The sequence below is a fragment of the Hyaena hyaena genome, unplaced genomic scaffold (assembly GCF_003009895.1).
Source record: "Hyaena hyaena isolate Hyena2069 unplaced genomic scaffold, ASM300989v1 scaffold_43, whole genome shotgun sequence".
In the NCBI taxonomy this organism is placed as follows: domain Eukaryota; kingdom Metazoa; phylum Chordata; class Mammalia; order Carnivora; family Hyaenidae; genus Hyaena; species Hyaena hyaena.
The window spans coordinates 2,540,864-2,564,723 of record NW_024080675.1 but is presented as its reverse complement, the minus strand read 5'-3'; positions in this window follow the sequence as shown (position 1 = coordinate 2,564,723).

Genomic DNA, 23,860 nt, shown 5'->3' with positions numbered 1-23,860 from the left:
TTGGTTCCTCCTAAGCAGAATGAGGCTCCTGATAAAACCTACACCCCTAGGTTGTTGGGATGTGTAAATAGATAAAAGGTATAAGTCACTTTACACAATATAGGCATACGATACTAATAGCTCTGTGATCCTTGTCTTTGTTGATATGGGCACAATTCAGGGAGCACATCCATGAGGGAGAGAGAGACCACAGTCCCAGGGATCCCCTGCTCTACTGCCAGCCTCAATCTTCAGAGGTTTGGGTGCCTCAGTGCCTGCCCTGCATTCCTTCTCTGTGGGGTCCCTTCCAAACCCTAGGACAGGGCTCTCCTTAGCCGTCCATGGGACAGTGGTTTATGGGCATATACCTAATCTCAGTGTCTAGTGTCAGAACTCAGCACAAGAAGGACACTGGGCAGGGGCTCAGTTCCTTGCCTTCTTGCTTTAACCTTGTCAACAGCCAGCAACCTTCCCAGTAAACAAACCCATTCTGGCAGGAATCTAACAGTTTAAAAGAGCTCTCCAGTTGGGGCATCTGAGTTGCTCAGTCAGTTAAACATCTGACTTTGGCTCAGGTCCTGATTTCACATCTTGTGAGTTCGAGCCCTGTGTGGGGCTCTATGCTGACAGCTCAGAGCCTGGAGCCTGCTTCAGATTTTGTTTCCCTCTCTGTCTGCCGTTCTACCACTCACACCCTGTATTTCTCTCTCTTTCTCAAAAGTAAATAAACATTAAAAACATTTTAAAAGAGCTCTCCAGTAAATCCTACTATACCACCAAGAATTCTTGCTTGTCCTTGAAAGCTCAGGTTGGGAAATATATAGATTTTGCACAGAAGGGCTTGAGCCTCTCCTTATCTGTTGCTTAGGCCATGGGACACTGAATGGCCATGAATTGGCAGGGGGTTCCCCTTCTGTCCACCCCTGAGCACCTCTGGATGAGGCCTTAACCATGGCAGAACTGACTACAGAGAACGGACAATAAGCAGATCCACTACATACTAGTGTTTAGCTGCCTATTCTCAAAGTAATTGTTTAAGTAGGGGCTTCTGCCTTGATAATAACTATTACCACAGGCCTTATGTTTATTAGTCTCCTCACCAGAAGGAAATGCAAATCTATGACCTGATTTTGATAAGCAGTCCACTTTCATGTACTAAGGGCTGTAATCAAAGCAGAAATGACACAGAAATTAACCTGCGGTCCCGTGCATATCAGGTACAGTGTATATTTTCTTCATCTCAGCCAGGAAAGGGGCTTATTTCCCATCTGTGGGCATCAGCGGATCGTTAGCCCTACCACAGCTTCCAATGGGGCTGGGATGACCCTGACATGTATGATTAAAGCTCCACGTTATACAGCAGTAGCTGTGTTTTCAAGGAGATGGAGGGAAGCTCCCAGTACCCCTGGGGCAGGACACAACACCGCTCCTCTGAAAATTCCCTTTAAAAAAGTTGTCGTGAAATCCAATTAACCAGCTGGAAGGCCAGCGTGGGCAGCCCTCCTCGGGGTTAATAAATAATAGAACATGCCCTGCATTGCAAGGGGTATCTCTCTTTTCTGAGTTGGGAGGCTGTGACAAGCCTTCCTGGCAGGAAGAAACATGTACCACCACCACCCAGGTCCCTGAAAGCTCAGCGGGTCCATTAGGGGAGGTCCACTAGACAGAATGTCTCAGAGTCCTGGGGCCACCTTCTCCCTTGCCTTTGCCACAAGCCACTAGTTCAACAGCTTGGCCCTGAGAGTGAGGGAATGAGTGAGGCTTGTCTTGAGGGATTACAGCATTGGAATGGGTGTCAGGTGTTCTGGCTTCTAGTGCCAGGTCTGGCTCATTCTCTGATAAACTCTTCAGAGACTCTGATCCCAGCTGAAGTCCATGGTGAGTACTGTGAGGTGGGCCTCCCTTACTGGTCCTCTCTCCAAAGCTGAATGTCCTGGGTGGGCTCTTTGCTTTGCTTTTTCAGGACCTGTACTATTCAGTAGGAAATTAATGTGAACCACATATGTAATTTTAAATTTTCTAGTAGCCACATTACAAAAATAAATTCAAAGAAGTGGGTGACATTAACTCTAATAATATAATTTACCTAACCCAACATATACAAAACATTATCATTTTAACATATATCAATATTAGATTTATGAATGAGATGTTTTATATTCTTTTTGTTTGATATTAAGTCTGAAATCTGGTATGTATTTTGCATTTACAAAACGTATCACTTAGGACAAGACACATTTTAAGTACTCAATAGCCACATGTATCTGGTGGCCACCGTATTGGATGGTGTAGTTCTGAACCCTTGGCCCAGGGCAAAGGCCTGGCTGTGGGTCTAATGCTGGATTCCCTTGATCCCTTGTACTGGGAGACATGCAACTCCCCCAGCTCACAACAACATCCCTTCTCTATGATCTTACTTCTTGGGGACCCTCAGGCCCAGTCCTCTAGTTCAGGGCCATGGGACCACAGAAAGCCATTGGATGCTGCTGCTACTCCCAGTGATTATCCAGAGAAAGTTTCCAGGCATTGGAGAGTCAACATCCTGGGGTGCCCTGGCTCTGGTCTATTCCCTCCTCACATCATCCACACTGCCTGTGAGGGGATAGGGGAGCCAGCCCAGAGTGGGCAGAATCAGGGCTGGACGGGTAGTGGGAGGGGCTGCAGACAGTAATGATCCCCCCAGTGGCAAGGGCCTTTGTTAGGAGCAGAGCAATTCTTAATCCTCTTTGCTACCAGAGAGGGAGGATGTGGGTGGCAAGTAAAGTCTTGTCAGGGAAAATACTGGCAGGAAGGTGAGCCGCATGCCCGAGTAACCACTAACTTCACCACTCCTCTCTTTTGATGTAGCGCCTTGGTGCCGTGCAGGCCAGGTCAGGTCTGTGACAGACACAGCTCTCCCCAGGTGAGTGTGACTGTGTGTGTGCATGTGTGTGTGTGTGTGCGTGTGTATGTGCGAATGTGTGCCCTAGCCTCTAATCAGGCTGCACATGCCTGTCTCTACCTCTCTCCCACCTGAGGGTAACCAAAGGAGAAATGAGTCCTGGGTTCATATGGTCTGAGCCCCAAATTTAGACATGTGGTCTGAGAAATGGGAGAGATGGACAGGACCATGAGGCTAAGACAGATGTCACCATGCTTGCTGAGTCCATCCAAAGTCCCTGACTGCTCTCTGCTGTCTTGTAGAATAGAAGTGGATGAATGGTTATGTGACTGTCCTCAAAGGGACAGGGTCTGAGAGATGCCACCACAAGTGTGTTGAGCGGAGGGGTCAGGCTGCAAGGAGCAGAGAACTTTGAGGGAAGTGATGTTCAGGGGCCTGGATTGTGGAACATGATGCAGCCTCAGTGAGGCCCGTCAAGCAGGGAGAGGGCCACCTGTTGGTAAGGGAACATTGGAGGGATCCAGTTCTCCTGCCAGAAACTGGGAACTCTGGCTAAATGTCACTGCCATCTCCCAGATGTTAGAAAAGGAAGAAGTGTGCTGGTTACTTGATCTCTCAAAATTATAAAACATTTTGTAGCTGCAAAACCCTTTTAGCTCAGTTTTGGTCTAATTCTTTTAACAATTCTATATGGTTGCCCGGGCAGATTTTAAAATTTAAAATCCCTTTAAAATTTTACAAAAAATATCTTGTGTGCATTTTTAAATGGGGGTGGGAGGCAGGAGAAAGAAGATCAGATTTTTAATGGAGTCTATGACATCCAAGAGGTTAAGAATTAGCAAGCTGTTCTAATTTCTTCATTTAACAGGTAAGGGAACTAAAGCCCAAAGAAGGTCAGTGACTTACCAAGGGTTACTCTGCCTCAGGGCAGAGATAGGACTCAAATCTGAGTCCAACTGCTCTTTTCACTCCATACCAAGCTAATGCAGATGTCTGAAGGGCTCAGCGCTCCAGGGATTCCTGGCTTGGGAAGCACCGGACTCTTGAATATAGAGATGAAGGCTAAGAGCAAAGGCATCATCCCGGGTCTACCCTTAGCCAGCTGAACAGCCATGGCTAAGACCTCACCCACTCTGGGCCTCATCTTACTCTCCTGAATGATAGAGAGACATGTCCCCTGTCTCCCTACATCTGAGGGGCAGTATAAGGACATCGGGACAGGAAATGTGATGGAGCTCCAGAGATGGGGGCAGGGAAGGAGGGAAGGGCAGAGGGAAGCAAGTGGATATAGACCCAGGTGGAAAGAGGGGCTGGTCATTGGATAAATGGGGTGGCTTGTTTTCTGGTTTCATTTCATCCCCCGAGGCTCAATCTCTTTCAGAATGAGCCTCAGCCCTCATCTGTTGTGTATAATGAAAGGCTCCTCAAACTTTGCCTCTGAATCACCTGAACTGATCAGTCTTTCTTTATAAAACAAAACAGACAAAAAAACTGGAACCTTCTACATCTGGTTTAAGCATGAAGAGACTTAGTCAGGATATTGGAAGGACTGAAAAACTAGACTCCAGGCTGAGTTTCTAGGACGTTCCCAGAGTCACACTGCAGATCTGGCTGCCAAGGAAACTGCTGCCTGTGAGGAGCAGGAAGCTGCTGTGATCTGGTGCCAGCAAAGAGGATGACCCCTGCTGTGTCCCTGTCCCCAGGGAATTCTGTTCTGAGCAAAAAGTGCGTCTAACTGGTAGAACTGAAATCACTAACCTGCCCCCTCACAGAAAGGGAAATTGGAAAGTGTGGACAGTTTCATTTTGTCTTACTTCTCCCTGGGAAGGTGGCAAGTATATCCTGAAGAATTATTAAAATATCAAGAGGGTATCCAAATGATTTGGGCAATCACAAATAACATATATCTATGATAGTGTCCCTTGGGGTGCTAAGGTTTTCGAGGTCTCTCATTTTAAATAGTTTTTGAGGGGTGCCTGGGTGGCTCGGCCTGTTAAGCGTCTGGCTCTCGATTTAGGCTCAGGTCATGAGCTCATGCTCTGTGAGATTGAGCTCCACATCCAGCTCTGTGCTGACAGCGCAGAGCCTGCTTGGAGTTATCTGTCCTCTCTCTCTGCTCCTCTCCCAATCAAGTGCTCTTTCTACCACTCTCTCTCTCAAAATAAATACATAGTTTTTTTAAAAAGTAAATAATTTTTGAAAATTCACTGGGATGCCTGGGTAGCTCAGTTGGTTAAGTGGCTGACTTTGGCTCAGGTCATGATCTCACAGTTCATGGGTCTGAGCCCTGCGTCAGGCTCTGTGCTGACAGCTCAGAGCCTGGAGCCTGCTTCGGATTCTGTGTCTCCCCCTCTCTGCCCCTCCCCCATTCATCTCTGTCTTTTTCTCAAAAATAAATAAACATTTAAAAAAAATTTTTTTAATTCATGAGAATTCTATATTATATGGGTATATATCTCTATTTAGCTATATAGACAGAGATATATGTCTATACATAAATACATACATATTATTCATAAGTACACACATGCTACATATACACATTTTATTTAGCATAGTAATCATATTTCTTTAAAAATCTTTGAGTACAGTTGAGGCACTGAGGAGGATATTTGAAGCTAATTCTTCAGTTTCTTAAAACCTCAGCTGCACATACACCTAGACTCCTAAGGATTTTAGGAAGGGCGGGCAGCAAAATGTCCTGGTTTATCTGGAGTAGGCCTAATTTATGCCTGTGGGCCCAGCATCATTATTAATAGCGTTCCTATCCCCCTCCAAAGTGTCCCCATTTAGATGATAAATTATATGGTCATCTTATTCCTGGGGGACACCTGACATGACTGGTCTCTGGCCTCCGGGATGTGCTGATAGCAATGTCACTGCAGTTTGAATCTCTTGGGGAAACTTGGCTGTCAGTGGACTTGTCTTTATTCTACTGTCAGATGTTGGACATCCAGGCCCTGCCTCGCTACCTCCAACCAGTCAAACTGAGACCTCTGGGGATGTGGGCTTCTAAGTCCTGCTCCCCGTGAACCAAGAACGTGTAACAGACTCACACACAGGCTATTGTCCTATTGTGTCCCTGGCCATCTTGCTGCTCAGCCCTACCCTTCTCCAGGAACCATCCCTAAACTCATCTCACTTTAAATAGAAGTCCTTTAATACACCTTGTCCTCACTTGGCCTGAAGTCAGCTGAAGCCTGTTTCCATGCTAATTTCATATGAGTTTGATAGCCTTTTCATTTACCAACGCTCTGCCCCTGGCCACAAAGACAGACTCCTACCTCCCCATCAGACTAGAGACCCCAGAGTCAGGGCTATCTACTAGGGGTTCCTAAGAGCAGACACAGAGTCTTCTGCATCACACCGGGCTCTTTAAAGGTAGGGAACTGCCTCCCCCATCATATAGGAACTTCCGAGATCAGGAATCATGAAATCCGGAAGACAAAGATTGCATCTCCTCTTCGTTCCCACCTTTGCTTTCTATGCCTGAAGTCAGCTCCCAGGGTTCAAGGGAAGGTATAGGTATGAGTCTTTTTCTCCTAACTCCTCACCCACTTGGGCTGGTGGAGGGCTGAGATCTGTCCCTGCAACTCCCCCCCAACCCCCCACTTAAAGCAGTTCTGATTTTTCCAGTCTGCCTGGGCCTCCAGGCTGCAGAGCGCACTCCGTGCTTAATGAAGCGCATTCTCCATCTGTGGTCTGGCCCTCCTGGCAGCTCCAGCTGCCTGGGGCCTGGCTTTGGGGAAAGCAGTCGAGAGAAGTTCCCTCATCCTGGGCCCCCCCACCCCCCACATACACACCAGGGGATCCACTCCCGCACGGCCAGCCCTACCCCACCCACTTTAGGCTAATGAGATCCAGACCTCACACCAGAGCTGCTCTGACTGGGTTGACCTATTTAATTAAAACAGCAGCTTCCAAAAATGGAGGTTCAGCTCCAAAAGCTCTGCCCCTGGCCACAAAGACAGACTCTGGCTGTCTCTGGCCAGCTCGGACTTTGGCATGCCTTCTCAGTCCCTGACTTTCTTCTCTCCCTCCTACCTTCCCTCTCCTCCCTTTTCCAACATCTGTGTCCAGAAAGGAAGAAAAACCCTGTTTGGACTGGCCTCCTTCCATCTGTCATTTTTTTCCCCCCTTTCAAACGTCTTGTCTAAAGCAGAGTCAGTTACATAAACATTCCACCTCTTTCCATAAATTGGCCGCAGTTTCTGAACAATAGGGTTACTGTGAAGGGAAGAGAGAGCTCAAGGCCACACCCCACAAGTGCTGGTCCCCCCCTCAACCAACTCCCCCTCTCCCCACAAACAGAACCAGAGACTTATTCTTTGAAAGAACCAAAGAGGAAATCCAGAATCTTCAGGCGAGACCTTTTCTGTTGTGCTTGGAACAGTTTCTTCACCAACTCCCCTCTTGGCCTGCCCCTCCCGCTGCCGTTCCTCTCCTCCTTAGCTTGAAGCCCTTTGAGCTAATGCCCAATTTCTGTTTTTCCCTTAACTGCTTGACAGTGTATGTCAGTGTGCGTCCCTGTCCCTAGGGCAGAGCGTGTGGATGATGAGGTTGGTGGTGTGTGTGTGTGTGTGTGTCTTCTGGCATGATTTTTGGAGGCACGCCCTGAAGATTTTGTTGCCTTTTTCTTTAAATAGAAACAGTTGGACCTCGCTAATTCAGACCAGTTGGAGAAAAGTCCAGAAGGGAAGGGAAAAAAGTCTGACTTATCAGAGTTTGCTTAAACTGAGGCCTTCTTTTTTTCTCCCGAGTTCATCCAGTCACGGTGACTCGACTAACCACATTTGCAGAAAGGGCCCTGCCAGGCATACTTCATGTGTAGATGAAAATCGTTCTCGGCATCATCTTGAACACCTAATTAAATGTGAGGGCTACTCAGGGTGTGAAAACACATTTTTCCTTAATAGGTCAGATGTCTTCAACATTAGCAACTCTTCTCATTGGCTTAGTGAACTATCTTCTTAGCCAGACTGTGTGCTCTTTAAGGACACATTCCATCTCTTTCTCTCGCTCTCTCTTTTTAAATTTATTTATTTATTTTGAGAGAGACTGAGCACACAAGCAGGGGAGGGACAGAGAAGTTGGGGGGGTGTGGTACAGAGGATCTGAAGCAGGCTCTGTGCTGATAGCAGAGAGTCGGAAGCAGGGCTCGAACTTATGAACTGTGAGATCATGACCTGAGCTGAAGTCGGAGGCCTAACTGACTGAGCCACCCACGGGCCCCAAGGACACATTCTATCTCTTAATCAGTGTGTTCTCCAGTGCCTATTGTAACTCCTAGCACATAGTAAGTGTGCACAATCAGTATTGAGGAGGGGATGGATGGATGGATGGAAGGAAGGAAGGAAGGACGGAAGGAAGGATGGGTAGATAGAGGAAATGAGTGAGGCAGGTGTAGATGGTGTATGTGGGGGTGGGGAGGGAGCATTGATACCGGTGGTTAAAACACACTTCTACTGGCCTTACTCTGATGAGTGAGAGGAGTGGCAGAGACATACATCAGAGCAAGAGCACAGAACTGAAAACACAGTCATTAGCCCCCACAGCAAGTGATAGGTGATGGTGAAGGCATAGATGGTTGGAAATGTTGCTGGGGCAGTGAGTGAGTACTGAGAGCTCATGTAAAGCAGGGATTAGGAAGGCTAGGATTGACCAGAGCTGGTGGGGAGGTGTAATTGTATGAATGGGTTTGCGAGAAGGTCTGGGGTTAGAGGCAGATGTGGGCTTGACAAGGTACAAAGAGATTAATCTCTCATGGGTAACAAAGATCACTGGGGTGCTGTATCAATTAAGGTGCTTTTGGCTGCAAATAATAGAAAGTTTCATTCAGTTGGCTTATACCAGTGGTTCTCAAACAAGGGTGACTTTATCCCCTCGGGGACATTTGGCAATAAAGATTGACAATTTTAATTGTCAAAACTGGGCTGTGGGATGCCACTCATATCTAGAGAGCAGAGGCCAGAGGTGCTGCTCAGTATCTTACAATGCCCAGAACAGCCCCCACAATAAAGAATTATTCCTCCCCAAATGTCAGCAATGGTGTTGCTGAGAAGCCCTGGCTTAAACCTGTTTGGAACAGTTTATTGCTGCATATCACAAAGTGTCAAGTTGGTTATTTTGTCCACTCATTGAAAAGCAGGGTTCTCTCCATCAGAAGGCTTTACCTTTGCCATTTACAGGGCCTGTATTCTCTCAGGGCCATAAGACACTACAGTGGCTCCAAAGGTCACATCTTCATTCAGGAGCATCCTCCTGTCCCTGGTTAAAACTCAACTTCCCTTCTCATCAACCTAGCCTTGTGTGTCTTGCTTATTCCTAAATCAGTCCTAGGCAAGAAGATTGCCCCGATTCATTTAAACTAATTGAAATCTTTCACCCCCACCTCCAGAACTGGTGCTGGGGTCTGAAACCCAAAGAAAATTAATATTAATTTTGTTAGAAAGAAAAAGTGTCTTCTGGAGAAGGGAAAGGGGTTGCATAGTCCATGTCAAAATCTCCCCCAACTTACTAGGTTCATAAAACTGAGAAATGAGCTCCTGAGCCTCAAGGCTGGAGCTTGCTGCTTGGTCATCCACTTCGCATCCCTGCCCCCCTCCTTCCCAACCAAATAATTTATTCCATAGACAATAGATATTTACAGAATGCCTTCTGACCATGCTAGGGACAAAACAAACATGAGTGCTGCTGGCCTGGAGCTTGTGGTCTTGTAGGGGACATATTAATCAAATAACCTCACACATGATATACAATTATATCTGTGAATATATCTGAAAAAATATGCTGTGATTAAAAAGTAGCCAGAAGGGTACCTCGGTGGCTCAGTCACTTGAGCATCTGACTCTTGATTTTGGCTCAGATCATGATCCAAAGTCATAGGATCCATGTCAAGCATGGATTGAAATTCTCTCTCTCTCACTCTCTCTCTCTCTTAAAGAAAAAAGTAGCTGGAGCAATGACAGCATATAACAGGAGACCTTACATGGGGAGTGGAAGAGAGTCAGGAGAGATGTTCTTGGTTGGGCTAAGATCTGAAGAATGGAAAAAAAATTAACTACATGAAAGATGGAGACAGAGGAGACTTTCTGGGAGGGTGACCACATCTGCACATCCCTCTGTTGGGAGGAGCACAGCTCAATCCAGGAAAACAAAGGGCAGTATAGAGCAAAGCACAGGTCTTGGGGAAGGTGGCACAAATATTGAGAGGTTAGGCAAAGGCTAGATCTCCTAGGCTCTGTAGCACATACAAAGGATTTCACTCTTGACCCTCACAGCAAGGAAAAGGCATTCAAATGCTTTATAAAAAGATCACAGTGATTGTAGGGTGAAGAACAAATTGGAGAGAATCAAATGAGACTTGAGAAGACCGGGAACCATTGCAGGGATGAAGGCAGGTGAGAAGTGATGGTGGTCTGAACCAGGATAGTAGTAACCATGAGGACAGGTTGTTAGATTAGAGAGACATTTAAGAGATAAAACTGACAGAATTTATTGAAGGATTTGTTGCAGATCAGGGGAGACAAGAAAGTGTTAAGGATGGGTTGTACAATTCAGGACTGTGAAAATGGTTAGGAAGGTAGAGCCATTTACTGAGAAAGGAAACACTGGAAAAGGAGCAGACTTGTGGAGAAATTACAGTTTCGTTTTGGACATGGTGAGATTGTAGTTCCATTAAGATATCCAAGTGGTGATGATGAGTAGGCATTTATTTATTTATTTATTTATTTATTTATTTATTTTTTTACAAATAGTTTATTGTCAAATTAGTTTCCACATAACGATGAGTAGGCATTTAGATATTCTGATCTAGTGATCAAAGGAGAAGACTGGGGTAGAAATATAAATGTGGGAGATAACCAGCATACATGGTGTAGTGGTTGTCTATTGCTAAGTAACAATTACCTCAACACTTATGATCATTTATTATCTCTTATGGTTTTGGTGTATTGGGACTTTGGACAGGGTACAGAGAAGATGACTTAACTCTGCTCTACAATGTCTGATGTCTCAGCTGGAAGATTCAATGTCTGGGAGCTGATGTTGATATTGGCTGTTGGTTGAGACCTTAGTTTAGCTGCTTAGCTGTTGGCTACAACACCCATATGTGGCCTCTCCATGGGCCCTAAGCTTTCTCACAACAGGATGGATTGGTTCCAAAAGTGAAAATCTTAAGAGAGAGAGTCAGATGAGTGTAACTGTATTTTTTATATGACCTAACCTCAGAGGTCATATAGTGTCACTTCCACCATACTTCATTGGCCAAGGAAGTTGTAAGCTGCCACCCAGATTCAAGGGGCAGGAACTCAGACCCCACTTTTTGGTGGAAGAGTGTCAGTTACATTCTTGTATGGGGTATGTGGGTTGAGGCAAGTACATAGATGTACTTACCCTGGAGCAATATAATCTGCCACAGACGGTAATTGGAGGTAATGAATAAGACCTCCCAAGGAAAGAGAATATAGAGGAAAGAGCCTACAACGGAAACTTGGAGTGATCTCACATGGCAGGATGAAGATGAGTCTACAAAGGAGACAAATAGGAACGGGGAAGGAGGTGGGGGAAAACTGGAGAGTATGACATCACAGAAAGTTGGAAGAAAGTTCATTCATTCATTCATTCAGCACTTTCTACACCAGCTGCTCTAGGTATCAGAAATATAGTAGTGAATGCAAAATTTCATGACTTTGTGATGCTTAATTTCCAAGAGAGAAATATCCAGTTACTTGAGAACTGTAAAAATGTGCCTTGGAGGTGGTGATAGGAAAGACACTGATGACCTTTGTAAGAATGACTATATTTAGAGTGATGGGGTGGAATGCACATAGGAGTGGATTGAGGAATGAATGTAATAAACAGGTTGGGAAGGCAAAGATATCTCTGGTTATCTGAAGGTAAAGATGGCTGCCACAGAATGCCACCCAGGGCATTCCATCTTCTGTGTACCATGACCTGTTGTCAGGGTACATGTATGCATTGGTTCTTCATGCCCAGGGGCTCAGAAGTTGGAAGAGGCTAAAGCCCTGTTGTAATTGATAAGGAACCTGGATGAATTTTCCCTGGGCTCCCTCCAGAGTTATTTGAGAGCAAACTAAGAGAATGTACTGCCTTGTATAGACTGAGCCTCCAAACCCAGCCATATTGGTCTATCACAGGCTATTCCTGTTCCTACCTTCCTGATGAGTGGACTTCCATCCTTCCTTTCCTCCTTCCTTCCCTCTTTCTTTCTATTCCACTCACATCTTGAAGCCTACTTCAAGATTCCTTCTCCATGAAATATACACTCCAGTCCTCATGGATCCCCTCACCCACTGAAATCCTGCCCCTTGCACCTGGCATGGGTCTGACCCATTATGGGCCCATAATCTATGTGTCCTGTTTGGTCACTTTGTATCACATGTAACCTTCTTAAAGAGGACCAGGTTTGAGGTGTTTCCTATGTCTTCACACTGACTGAGCAGAGCTCAGTGTTGGGCTAAACTAATGGCAGGGAACTGATATTTGTTGCATCTACCAAATGAATCAATGCAGAGCCTCCTCGTGGCCTCCCACACTTGCCCCAGACTACATGTCCAGTAGCTGGATTCAGGAAAGGAATGGGTCTGACTTTTCAAGAGTCTGCTTGTGAATCTCTTGGGAAATAAACAACAGGAGAGACCCTCTCTGTACTCTGAAAGCTTCAATATGGGGAAGGAAGAAAAGGAACATGGTTCCTCATTTCCAGATGCATGCCCAGACCAGGTAGGCAGAACACATCAGCTCACAGCAACAGCTGAACAAGTCCATTTAGTTACAGTAAATAGATACAGAATATAGGACTGACTAAGGCAGGGTGGTCCTCTCTGGCAATATTTTTTCTAAGTGAAATGCCTTAAGTTTGCTGTGGGAGAAATACAAACACCCCTGGCTAGCTGTACCACCTTGTGCAAACTGCATAACCCATCTGACGCTCAGTTTTCCCATTTTTACAAGGGCAACAATAATCCCACTACATGGGATCATTAGACGAAGTGAATGAGACAATGTTCCGCTGGTTTTCATTATTTGCAGATTCCGTAATTTACAAACTCACCAACTCACTAAAATTTATTTGTAAACCCAAGATCCATCTTTGCAGGACTCTCAGGATCATTCTTGGACACATACAAAGAGGTGGAAAATGTGAGTCCTCTGACACGTTTCCTGCTGAAGTCAAATAAGGCATACCTTCTTGTTTCAGCTCTCATGCTGTAAACCCGTGTCCTCTTTGTGGCCAATTTATCACCATATTTTTGGCATTTTTGTGGGTTTTTCCCCATTGATGACTCTGCTGTTTACAATGGGCCCACGCATAATGCTGAAGTGCAGTCTACTGTTCTAAGCACAAGAGGCTGTAATGTGCCTTGAGAGAAAATACAGGTGTAAGAAAGGTTTGGTTCAGCTGTGAGTCATAGTGCCCATCAGCTGTGAATTCGATGTTAATGGATCAACAATATCTATTAACTAAACAGAAGCACGGGTACATACAAAGGAGGTTGTGTATTGATGGGTTGATGAAAATGTAACCAGGGGCTCTTAGGAACTTAACCCTGCATTTCCCCCCAGAAACAATGGTTTGGTATTTGCTAGCTCGCGTTCACAGTAACTTTATAGAACATAACTACTGGGAATAATGAGAATCCACTGCATGTAGAAGCGCCTACACGTTGTGTGGTGAAGACAAGTGTTCAGGAAGTGTTTATTCTGAATCTCAGTGAGAAGGCAGGAAGCATTCTCGGCAGGTTTTGTCCCATAGTTGTTCAAGCTTTGCCAGGAATTTGGTTCTGAAAAGAGTCAAAAAGGAATTCTCACACATCCCAATACTATTCTCTCTTGTCAAAGACAGTATAACAACAATGGGTTGCAACCACCCCCTTATACCTCAATCCCTGCTACTAATCATGCGCCCTTGTTAATAAGTTTCTTATTCCTCTTCTGCCCTGTGGGTGCCTCACATTTCTGCCCCCCAGAGAGAAGGAGCTCTAGGCTGAGCTGTTCTCCTTGCAGCCTGAGGGTTCTGAAGGGGGCCACGTCTCCTCCTCTCTGGGTATTTTCTGCCCTCCTTTTCTGTCTGTCCCAACTAGCTTGTATGTGTTGCTTCTGCTTTCTTTGACCCTGGGGCAAGCAAAAAGCTATCAAAGCCTCGTCTAGATCCTGGCTCCCTGGCAGGGTGACAGAGAGGGTGTCTCTAAGCATTGGTGGTGGAGCAGGACGTGTGGAGACAGTAGAGGGACTCTGGCCACCAGGTTTCTCCCCATAGGAGAGGCCCGCCCAGATCAGGCCACTGCTGTTTCCCCCCAAGGTGGGGGTGGAAGCAGCTAGAACAAGGGGAAGCGGCAAGATTTACTCCACACCTGGGTCTGATTAGAGTCCCATTCCTGAGGCTCTCCGGGCTAAACACTTTCTCCCCAGGCAGCCAATTGGAGAAAATCTGCAAACCTGTGCTGAGGCCAGGCTTAGGGAGGCAGCCACCCTCCTCCCACCCCCTGTGAAATGGAAAGGCTGTGGGTACTTGATCTTTATCTGAGCCCTCTCCGCCTCCCGGCCTCCTGCCAGCGACTAGCAGCCCCCCAGCCAGGATCCTCTAGGAATTCAGAGCCTGGTGATTGTATTACCTTCTGAATTCTGTTAGCACAGGCTGGCTGGGGAGGGGATGGAGGGTAGGGTGGGGGGAAAGGAAAATAAGGGGGAGCCGTCCAGCAGCATTTGGTGCCAAGCAGACACCTTCGTTTGCTTGTCTCTGCCTTTCCAGCCAGCTCCAAATCCCCCTTTGCTGCCATCCCCCATGCTCTCTGCAGGGAAGGACATGGATTATGTGTATATAAACTAAAAAAAATAAGCATTTTACAGATTGTTCATAGGAGAACAGAAGTTAACAGTAATGGTAATCATAGCAAAACTATGTGCCAGGAACTGATTGAATTGCTTTATACATATTAGCACTTTTAATTTTCATATCTCTATTTTACAGATGTGGAAACTGAGGCAGAACTGATGACCTTCAGGATGTCAACACTTGCCCATTTTGAACTGCTATTTCCTTATAACTACAAAGAGACATTAGACAAGATGAATCTAAGGTACTTTCCATCTCCATGTTTTTCTTTTTTTTTTATTTTGGTCTCTTTTTATACCAGAAAGGAGGAAAAGGAAGGAGAAAAGAATTTATTGAGTCCATACTACTTAGGGTTCTATAACAGAGTTGGTAAACTCTTGCACAGAGGGCTGATAATAAGTTTGTTAGACTCTGAGGTCCATATAGTCTCTGTCACAACCATTCAACTCTACTTTTTATAGCCTGGAAGCAGCCATTGACAACATATGACTAGATAAGCCTAGTTGTGCTTCAATAAAACTTTGTTTAGCCAAAAAGGCAGAGGGCTGCACTGGCCCTCTGGCCTATTTAGCTCTGTAAGAAGCTGATTACCCAGTCAGGGGTCCTACCCTCAGAGAGCTTATACTCTGCTCCAGACTTCATCATGAGCTACATGGCTATGACTGATCTATTCCATCTGTGAACACAAAAAACATACAAAACATACAGAAACACACACACACGCACACACACACAGTCCTCCCCAGCCTTAGTGCATTTGCACAAGCCAAAGGTCTCTTTTACACATCGTTTGGCAGTTCGTATCTCCAGAAGGAGTAGTATTAAGTGGACATTTACTGGACATCCATTGAGTCCCACGCACTGCACTTAATGCTTTTTTATACATTATCTAGAGGCTAGAAGTCTAAGATCATAGTGTTAACAGGGCGGGTTTTTTTCTGGGACTTCTCTCCTGGGCTTGTAGATGGCCGCCTTCTCCTTCTTATGGTCTTCACTCTCTGCTTGTCTTTGCCTTACTCTCCTCTTTTTATAAGGACACCATTTGTATTGGATGAGGGCCCACCCATATGACCCATTTTACCTTCATTACCTCCTAAAAGACCCTATCTCCAGTCACATTCTGAGGTGCTAGGGGTCAGGACTCCAACACAGGAATTTCTGGGGAGAGCAGCTCAGCCACATATTTCCACCTACAGAAAAGATAACAGAGCCTCTGAGGGGCCAAGTAACCTGCCCAAGTTCACACAGTAATTTGAATGCCTAATTCCAAAGCCCATGCTTTTAATCTCTTGAAGGTAGTTTGTTCATCATAGGAAAAATCACAGCATTTTTTGAAAATCAAAGATTATAGTTTCAGGGAGCTCTATAATTAAAGGCTTCTTTAAGGAGAATCCTTAAGGTAATAACTAAACACCAGCTTGGCCATTTCTTACACTAGAAGTGTGATAACTTTCAAAAGAAGGAAGCCACCGCCTCCACTGACTGCCCTACCCATCAGGGATTGTCTTGTAGTCCACTGCACACCACCTCTTCCTGTCCCCCCGACCCCCAACTTATCCTTCCTTTCCCTCACCTAAGGGCCCTCTCAGAAGTATAGGTTTCATCCTAAGGGCCCGAAAAAAGGCACCACATCCCAAGAGAACAACTGCTGAAACAGAGGAGGGCTTCCCCAGGAGCACTTTAGCCACAGCCCCACAGGGACAGGCCCTGTCCCGTAAAACCCATGAATGTGTTTCATCAAATGACCACCAAGCTGTAGGTCCACAGTGGCCACAGGCCAGACCCAGGACAACCGTAGTCACTGAGGTAAGTAGACAAGGGGTTGTTTGCCTAAACATATTTCTCAGATGAGGAAGAATCACTCACATGGACTTTCTTTCTTTCTTTCTTTCTTTCTTTCTTTCTTTCTTTCTTTCTTTCTTTTAAATGTTTTATTTATTTCTGAGGGAGAGAGAGAAACAGCATGAGCAGGGTAGGGTCAGAGAGGGAGAGACAGAATCTGAAACAGGCTCCAGGCTCTGAGCTGTCAGCACAGAGCCCGACGCGGGGCTCGAACCCACAAACCATGAGATCATGACCTGAGCTGAAGTCGGACGCTTAACCGACTGAGCCACCCAGGCGCCCCTCACATGGACTTTCATTAAGTTTTGCAGAGTATTCTTTTATGTTCTCTCTATCCCATCCAGTCTTCAGATACTTGATTAGATTCTCCACCCTCCTCTACAAATAATACATTTCCTCTTACCTTGTTTCTTTTTTTTTTTTTCCCTTCTAAGTCCATGTCTTTCTTTCCTTATGCTGTTTGTACATATTTGTTCTACTGGCACAGTTGTCTCCCTTTTAAGAGGAGGCCTCTTCTTTTTAGAGGATCCAGGTTGTCTTTCTTCTGGCCTTGCGCCATGTATTTTGTCTGGTTTTTCCTTCATTTTTCTAATATTGGCTTAACTTACATTCGGTGAAATACACAGATTTTAAGAATAAAAGTTCCATGAATTTTGACACACAGTGGTACAAGCCCTACCTCGGTCAAGATACAGATCACTTCTATCACCCTAGAAAGTTTTCTTATGCTCCTTCCTTGCCAATCCTATTTCCATCCCTTCCCTGACCTCCAGGCAACCACTGTCCCAATTTTTTCCACCAATTCTCATCAATTTTTTGCCTTTTCTAGAATTTTATATAAAAGGAATATACATTTGTGTCTGTCTGATTTCTTTGGCTCGGCCTAATGTTTTCAAGATTCAGCCACATTGCTGCATGTATCCATAGTTTATTCCTTTCTATTCTTGAACATTATTTCATTGACTGCATATATCAGTGTTTTCTTATCCATTTTCTCATTGATGGATGTTTGTGTTGTCTCCAGGCTTTTATGAATAAAGCCACTATGAGCATTCTCATACAAGTCTTTTTGTGGGCATAAGCTCCAATTTCTCTTTGCTAAATACCTAGGAGTAGAATTGTTGAGTAATAGGGTATGTAGAATGTTAGGTTTTATAAGAAAGTGCCAAACTATTTTCCAATAGTTTTTGTACTATTGTACACTCCATCAACAATGAATGAGATTTCTGGTTGTATGATATCCTCATCAGCATTGGGTTCTCTCTTTGATATTCATTTGTTAGGGTTTTTAATATAATCTTATGTTTGTGAGGTTGGCTTCTGGCATGACGGTGTGAGGAGCTCTGCAGAACCACCCCCCCACTGAAATTGGTGAAAAGCATTTTTTAAAAAACAACAATATTTAAAGGCTCTGGAAAAAGGGAGTAAGGGCATATATATCTTTTTAAATGTATATTTATTTTTGAGAGAGAGAGACAGAGCATGAGACAGGGAGGGGCAGAGAGAGAGAGAGGGAAACACAGAATCCAAAGCAGGATCCAGGCTCTGAGCTGTCAACACAGAACCTAACATGAGGTTCAAATTCACAAACTGCAAGATTATGGCCTGAGCCAAAGTCAGATGCCACCCAGGTACCCCTGTGAGTAAGAACATATAAGAAATAAAGAAATATTTATTTAAGGGGCACCTGGGTGATCTATCCATACAATGGAATATTATTCAGCCATAAAAGGGAGGGAAGTACAACATCGACGAAATCTGGAAACATTATAATAATAAGTGAAAGAAGCTAGGCATATATTATGTATTATAGGGTCATATGCTGCATGCATATATTTGTATGAAAGAATCCAGAATAGTGAAATCTTGTTGGCTTAGGCCTTGGTGCTTTAGGGGACGGGGATGAGCGTTAAAGAGTACAAGTTTTTTTTTTGAGGTGATGAAAATGTTTTAAAATTGCTCATAGTGGTAGTTTAACATATCTGCAAATATACTATATTATATGAATTATATCTCAATCATGCTATTAAGATAATGATCCGTTGTTGATATAGGAGTATATGTTTTCATGTGTGTGACTATAGTATTAGTTTCCTACTGCTGCTGTAACAAGTTACCAAAAAGCTTAGTGGCTTAAAACAATACACATTTATTATCTCACAGTTATGGAGGTCAGAAATCCAAATGGATTTCATTGTGCTGAAATAAAAATGTTGGCAGGGCCATTCTTCCTCCAGAGGCAAGGGGAGAGTCCATTTCCTTTCCTTTTTCAGCTTCGAGAGACTACCTGCAGAGACACTTCCTCCATGTTGGCAATACTTCACTCCGTCCTCTGCTTTTGTTCTCACATCTCCTCTCTGTGATGCTCACCCTTCTCGCTCCCTCTTACAAAGACCGTTGTGATTACATGGAGCCCACCTGAATTATCCAACATAATTTCAAGATACTTTTTTAAGTTTATTTATTTATTTTTGAGTGAGACAGAGACGCATGAGTGCAGAGGGGCAGAAAGAGGAAGAGAGAGAGAGAATCCCAAGCAGGCTCCTCACTGTCAGTGCAGAGCCCGATGTGGGGCTTGAATTCACGAAACCTCAGGATCATGACCTGAACTGAAACTAAGTTGGATGCTTAACCGACTGAGCCACCCAGGCACCCAAAACTCTTAACTTAGTCATTTCTGCAAATTCCCTTCCACCATTTATTACATTTAAAGTAATGAATTCACAGATTCTGGGGGTTAAGATATAGACATCTTTGGGAGACTCATTATTAGTCTACCAGAGTGTATGTGCATGTGTGCATGCACGTGTATTTATATCAAATATTTCTGCAAATTTGTGGCTTGCCTATTCACTTTCTTAACTACATTCTAAGATTAACAAGCCTTTTTTTTCTTTTTTGTAAAGCTAGACAAGGTGATTCAAAACTTTATATGAAAATGTCAAGGACCTAGAATAGCTAAAATAGTCCTGAAAAGGAAGGCTATCTCTTTTCCTTTTCTAAAACGCTTTGTGGATTCCATTTGCCAATATTGTATTAAAAATTTTTGTATCTTTGTTTATGAGAGTTATTGGTCTACAGCTTTCTTTTCTTGTAATGTCCTTGTCTTTGCCTAATTTTGGTTTTAGTTATAAAGTAGCTTTATAACATCAGTTGGGCAATATTTGCCCATCGTTTAGTTTTTGAAAATCTTTGTTCAGGTTGACATTATTTCTTCCTTAAGTGTTTTACAGAATTTACTAAAGAAGCTATCTGGGCCTAGAGGTTTGATTTGTTGTTGCTGTTTTTGAAAGAATTTAAATTATGAATTTGAATTCTTCAAAAGAGATAAGACTATCAAGATTTTTCTATTCCTTCTTGTATCTACTTTAAAAAATGCTTATTTATTTAAAGTATTTATTTGTTTATTTTTTCCCTTTGATTATAACAGCAATACCAGCTTATTGAAGACAATTTTGAAAATATACACAAGCCTAAAGAGGAAACTAAAACTTACCATGAATCCCACCAGCCAGAAACAAATCACTATTAATACTTAGCTGTAATTTTGTTTTATGGTATCTTAGGCCAATATTACATAATAATAACTATTGTTTAACTGTACATCTAGTAAAATTGATTTTTTTAGTAGTGTCCAGTTCTAGGGAAGCATGAAAGCCACAAGAGAAATTCCAGAAAACATCTGTGACAGGGGTTCACCTGTTCCTAGAGGTAGGGAAACAGCAGCATTCCCCTTAAGAAAGGGGTCCAAGCACTTGTGGGCAGTAACCAGACATATGCTAAGGCCAGTCCAATGGTGGGGCCTCACACAAGGTTTAAATAGATGAAGGATTCCTTTGGTGCCATCCACAGTGGGAATAATTAAAACAACCCTGTTCTAAATGGTAATTCAGAGGGTATCTTGCATCTTTGGGTGGAATTTGTAGATGGCTCTTCCTCCACCATAGTCCCTGATGATGGGTAGAGAAGGGCCTGGGCTCCTAAGACTTTTATCAGCTAAGTCTCCTTTTGAGCCAGTAAAATAGCTCCCCTCAGATGTAGAGCCCCAGTGAAGGCAATCTAAGAAAGGATTGTCTCCTGGGGATTCCTGAGGACACATGACAAGTTACCATGGTAGTTATCAATAGGGCTAATGAGATTCTGGACTGATAGCAGTCTTGGGGTCCTACTGGTATCATTTTTCCTATTCTAAATTTGTCTGTGTGAGGAGCCACCCAGAGACCACAGTTGAGGTGTGTATGGCCTTTGTAGTTCCCTTAGTCCAGATCCATTGTTGAGGCAGAATTAACCGAGGCGTGAGATGTTGACCCACCTCCCATCCTTCCTTATCAGTCTATCTCTCCTTTGCCTCTTTGCCCAAACACAGAGTTCTTTTAAAGGCCAGAAGCTTCTGCTATTATGAAAATAGCCCCCTTCACTGAATATTTTATCAAGAGGAGAACTCATATATTTATCATGAAGTTTTTACTTTTGGGGAATGGATCCCAATATTAAATCTCTGCTCAGTGCTATAAGACAGGAAGAGGCATCTGGGCAGAGCCCATAGCTATCTGTGCCTATGGGGCCAAGCTGACCTGTGGTAAAGATACCTGTGCTTTGAGCTTTATGGTGGCAGCCTTCAAATGCCAGGTACATGTCCACAGGACACAAGCGACTATATGTCTGGAAAAGAGTGTGGGCATGTTTTGTAGTGACTTCATGTGAGGGAGTGTGTTTGTCAAATGTTCAGCTAAGGAAGCCTGAATAGTTGAGACTTGGGCTTGATTTTGAAGAAAGTTGATCACTTAGGCATGGGAGGAAACCAAGAGAGTCCTTCCAATGGGTCCACAGACCTCTGAATTAGACTTCTGCGAGTAGAACTCTATCACAATATAATTGACTTCCTGGGTAATCCTATGTATTTATTTTATGTATTTGAAAACACTTTTGGAGAAGGGGTCCATTGGCTTCACTAGTCTGTCAAAATAGTCTATGGTAGGAAAACAGATGAAAAGGTTAAATGCCTCTCTTTCCTCTCTTCTCTTCTGTCTCCTTTCTCAGTTTTCATAGCAGGGCAATTGCAAGACAACAAAAACAAAAAAGCCCCCTGATGCTAATACTGCTCCCTTTTCATAGCACACTTTTGATGTTTGTTAAAAAATGATACATTCCTATCAGGAGAGTAATGGAGAGAAACAAAGGAGCTGACCCATTATTACTTTCTAGTTGGGAAGGTATCCATCCTATGGTCCATTTCTATCCCAGCTTCTCCATAAAGGACTTGGGGCAAATAAAAACATGTGAACGTATGAAAAGCTGTGTCTTAGACATTTAACAGCAGGACAGAGAACATGGGAGTGATCTTGGAGTGCTTGCACAGATCTTGCTCAGCTGTTGAAATCAGCATTAGCATTTGGCTCTATTTCAAAAAGCTCCTTCATCACCTTCAGAGCATATCTCAAAATCTAATAATAATCTAAGTGAGTATTTTTGTCAAACTTAAAAAGCTTGGCATGTTCTGTCCTTTAGTAATCCTTTCCCAGAGAAAGGTAAGCTGCTTAATAAATCTCAGTGGCAATGGATGGAATCACTCAAGAGAAAGAGTTTATTTAATACTCATTTGACTTAATTAATCTTCAAAACATTTTCTGGGAAAGGAATTGGACAATTCAAGTCTTTTTCCATCAACAGTGGTAAAAGAAGTGGCTTTTGTACTCAGGTGGTAGTGGGGCCATTGTAGGAACCTTCTACTTTTGAACTCCATGTACAGGTTGGCCTTTTGAAGATGGCATAACTTTGCCAGAAATCACTTCAGAAATATTAGGAATAAAAGTTCCATCAAAATCCCAAAATATGCACAAGTCCTGTAGCAAACAGTATTGGTCACTCCCCAATATAATTTTCCCTTCCTTTCTTTAAGAAAGATTCACCAAAATTTAGCTGGGCATATGACTACTCAGCAAAAGACCAGATTTCTAGCCTCTTTTGCATTTCACTATGGACACATGACTGAGTCTTGACTAATGTGATGTAAGCAGAACTGATGTGTAGCTATTCTAGATCACTCTTTTAGGAAATGGATGTGCCTACCATCACCTCTTCTCCCCTTCCCACTTGGTAGAGAAGTGGAAGGTAGAAGTTATGGCAGAGGCTGAAGCAGCCATCTTAGAGCAGGGGGTAGAGTCACTGTAAAAAGAAGAAACCTGGCTCTCCAATAAGAGAGAAGCCTGGATGTCCAAATGCCACAGAACCACCCTCTCAGTCCTGAGTCATCTACTCTGATTTTTATGTAAGAAATCTATTTTGGGGGCGCCTGGGTGGCTTAGTCGGTTGAGCGTCTGACTTTCGCTTAGGTCATGATCTCGCAGTTCGTGGGTTCAAGCCCCGTGTCGGGCTCTGTGCTGACTGCTAGCTCAGAGCCTGGAGCCTGTTTCAGTCTATGACTCCCTCTCTCTCTGACCCTCCCCTGCTCATGCTCTCTCTCTCCTAGAAATAAATAAAACATTAAAAAAAAAAGTTTAAAAAAAAAAAGAAATCTATTTTGTTGGAGACACCATTATTTTGGCCTTTGGTATAACAGCCACATATCTGTATTCTAACCCATATTGGTCCCAGCCAAGTTTCTTCCTGCTCCTATTTACTTTTATCCTCTTGAAGGCTCCATTCCATCTTACTGGTCAACCTCTGATCCATTGCCGGAGTTTCCTCAGTCACTGTCCCTTGCTGCTGCTTACATTTCCTCATCCAACCCCCTCCCCATCCCATTCTCACTTTCTCCACCATGGGCTGTCTCTAAACAATCTGCGAATTCCAACTTCTGGAAAGAACCCATTGGAATAAAACAACAAATGCTGACAATAGTTACTCAGCACTTATCATGAGCCAGTTTCTGTTCGAAACTAATTACATGTTAATGTAATGTCTAAACAAATTAGATCTCTGTTTAACCTTTCAACAACACTTTGAGGTAAGCAGTTTTATTCCCACTATCTTAGAGATGAGGAATCTGAGGCACAGAGAGGCAAGGGAACGCTCTTACCACTAATCTGAAAGGGATACTAACTATAGAAATCCTGAACAGACATAAACAAGGAAAGAGAAGTCCTTGAGGTCACTGAAGAGTATGAGAGCCAGGCTGCATATGACCAGGGAGGTCCCAGGGGCAGCTGCTGGCTCTTCTCTGATGGCCCTGCAAGCCCACCTGCAGAAGGTAGCCTCTTGTCCAAACTGCTTCAGGCGAACAGCACAAGGTAAAGATGCAGAGTCCTGGTTGGCTCTTCTTGTATTCTAGGCTATGGAGTTTTAGAGGACAAGATGAAGGA